Raw genomic sequence first — 3,589 nt, forward strand, 5'->3', positions numbered from 1 at the left:
GATATCTCCAGGTTGTGTTATCCCCTCCAGCACTGACAGAGGTGACAGTCTGCATCTCTGATCCATAGAGCAGACAATTAAAATGTGGAGCAGGATGACATTCAAACACACGGTATATGTAAGGTTCATGTTTTCTGAATTATCCAGTAGATAATCTGGCAAAAGAAAATAAATATCATTATTCATGTTCTACTTTACCATGTTCATCAAGTGGATCACCTGGCATTAGCTATGTACTGAATGTGTATGTGCAGATCTCAATAATTAATAATCTGATGTAAAACCAGTGACTTATAGACTTGAACTGGTCGTTCACATTACCAGAGCACTCACTGGTGTATCAGAGGACTGTTTTAGTGGCAATATTGCAACCAATGCAAAGCGCCATGTTAAAGCTTAATTATTTTCCCTTTTGTCTTATGTTATGGTTCTTGTATTTTATTTTATATGTTGTGTGTTCTATATTTTGAATATTAATTATGACTCAGAAGGACTCTCTTATATTTCCTAGTAGTCTATGTATTACCTTGCCCGGATCTGACATACATCTGACATACACTATGTGTAGAGCAAGCTTTATATTATGAACTTATAAAGATAGTGAAATCATTGGAATAGCTTTAAAATTGATGACTATTATCTTCTATTATGGAACAAAGCAAAGTGTTGGTAATATGTGGTATGTAAAATAGAGGCATAAGTAGTGTTCGGAATATTTTAATCTTAAAAATCTCCTATGGATAATGACCTGACTTGATGTTTGGGATCTTACTAAATGTCTACAATTTTAACACAAGGTTAAACATTCACATAGAGAGTTGCTAAAAGAGACTACTATAAGAGAATAAAACAAATAAGCTACATTGTTATTATCAAAATGTCACTGTCTTAGTTTTGTCACCTTCTGGGTAAAGGTATATTAAGAATGTGTTGTGCAAAGTGTAATTATTATTATGTGTTATAATAAGTTTGTATGAGGGCATGATTTAGGTTTTGTGATAGTGATTTTTATGGATGACGGTGTATTCTGGGGGTGTAGTCACAGTTATGTGTGTGGTTGAGGAAATATGATGGAGTTGTAGTAAGTGTAAGTGTGTATGAAGGGTGGCATATGATGGAGGAGTATTTACAGTGATGTATGTATGTATGTATGTATGTATGTACAGTCAGGTCCATAAATATTGGGACATCGACACAATTCTCATATTTTGGGCTCTATACACCACCACAAAGGATTTGAAATGAAACAAACAACATGTGCTTTAACTGCAGACTTTCAGCTTTAATTTGAGGGAATTTACATCTTAATCAGCTGAACAGTGTAGGAATTACAACGGTTTCTATATGTGCCTCCCACTTTTTAAGGGACCAAAAGTAATGGGACAAACTAAACAATCCTACATCAAACTTTCACTTTTTAATACTTTGTTGCAAATCCTTTGCAGTCAATTACAGCCTGAAGTCTTGAAGGCATAGACATCACCAGACGCTGGGTTTCATCCCTGGTGATGCTCTGCCAGGCCTCTACTGCAAATGTCTTCAATTCCTGCTTGTTCTTGGGGCATTTTCCCTTCAGTTTTGTCTTTATCAAGTAAAATGCATGCTCAATCGGATTCAGGTCAGGTGATTGACTTGGCCATTGCATAACATTCCACTTTTTAGCCTTAAAAAACTCTTTGGTAGCTTTTGCAGTATGCTTCGGGTCATTGTCCATCTGCACTGTGAAGCGCCGTCCAATGAGTTCTGAAGCATTTGACTGAACATGAGCAGATAATATTGCCTGAAACACTTCAGAATTCATCCTGCTGCTTTTGTCAGCAGTCACATCATCAATAAATACAAGGGAACCAGTTCTATTGGCAGCCATAAATGCCCACGCCATGACACTACCACCCACCATGCTTCACTGGTGAGGTGGTATGTTTTGGATCATGAGCAGTTCCTTTCCTTCTCCATACTCTTCTCTTCCCATCACTCTGGTACAAGTTGATCTTTGTCTCATCTGTCCATAGGATGTTGTTCCAGAACTGTAATGGCTTTTTTAGATGTTGTTTGCCAAACTCTAATCTGGTCTTCCTGTTTTTGTGGCTCACAAATGGTTTACATCTTGTGGTGAACCCTCTATATTCACTCTTGTAAAGTCTTCTCTTGATTGTTGACTTTGACACATATACACCTACCTCCTGGAGCGTGTTCTTGATTTGGCCAACTGTTGTGAATGGGTTTTTCTTCACCAGGGAAGAAATTCTTCTGTCATCCACCACAGTTGTTTTTTGTGGTCTTCCGGGTCTTTTGGTGTTGTTGAGCTCTCCAGTGCGTTCTTTCTTTTTAAGAATGTTCCAAACATTTGATTTGGCCACACCTAATGTTTTTGCTATCTCTCTGATGGGTTTGTTTTGATTTTTCAGCCTAATGATGGCTTGCTTCACTGATAGTGACAGCTCTTTGGATCTCATATTGAGAGTCGACAGCAACAGATTCCAAATGAAAATGTCAGACCTAGAATCAACTCCAGACCTTTTACCTGCTTAATTGATAATGAAATAACGAGGGAATAGCCCACACATGTCCATGAAATAGCTTTTGAGTCGCTTGTCCCATTACTTTTGGTCCCTTAAAAAGTGGGAGGCACATATAGAAACCGTTGTAATTCCTATACCGTTGACCTGATTTGGATGCAAATACCCTTTTATTTAAAATCCATTGTGGTGGTGTATAAAGTCCAAAATATGAGAATTGTGTCAATGTCCCAATATTTATGGACCTGACTGTATGTATGATGATGTATGTAGGTATGGTTAATGATGTATACGGTGGAAATGTAGTGAGGATGAAGTAGGCTGGAGATGTAGTGGGATAGAGATGTGTATAAAGGTGGATCTATGATAGAGATATAGTCAGTGATGTGTCTACAGATGATGTGTATGGATCAGTATGTTTAATGATTGGGAAATGACAGTGATGTGTGTATGGATGATAGTGTGTGATGGAATATAGTGACAGTGTTGTGTATATAAATGAGGCTGTATGGTAAAGATGTAATTTCAATGACATAGGTTTGAGCATATACTAGAGATGGAATTACAGCGATGTGTGAATAAATGAGGGTGTATGACGGAGATATAGGGCAGTGGTGTGTATAGATGAGGGTGTATGATGAAGGTGGAGTGACAATGGTGTGTATAGATGATGGTACGTGTTGGAGGTGTAATGACAGTGCTGTATATAGATGAGGGTGTATGATGGAGGTGTAGTGACAGTGATGTGTATAGATGAGGATGTATGATTGAGTTATACTGAGGGTGGTGTGCATAGATAAGGGTGTATGATGGAGGTATACACAGGGTGATGTGTGAGTATATATAAATGTGTGTGATTGTGGTATAGCGGCAGTGGTGTGTATATATGAGGGTGCATGATAGAGTGACAGTGTTGTATATAGGTGAGGGTGTATGACAGAGGTATACTGAGGGTGATGTGTATAGATGAGGGTGTATGTTGGAGTTATAGTGAGAGTGACGTTTGTTAGGACAGTAAGTAATGTAATTACAATAGCATTCTTATAATATATGTCTTATACTTACATCAC

The sequence above is a fragment of the Mixophyes fleayi genome, chromosome 4 (assembly GCF_038048845.1).
Source record: "Mixophyes fleayi isolate aMixFle1 chromosome 4, aMixFle1.hap1, whole genome shotgun sequence".
Taxonomy (NCBI): Eukaryota; Metazoa; Chordata; class Amphibia; order Anura; family Limnodynastidae; genus Mixophyes; species Mixophyes fleayi.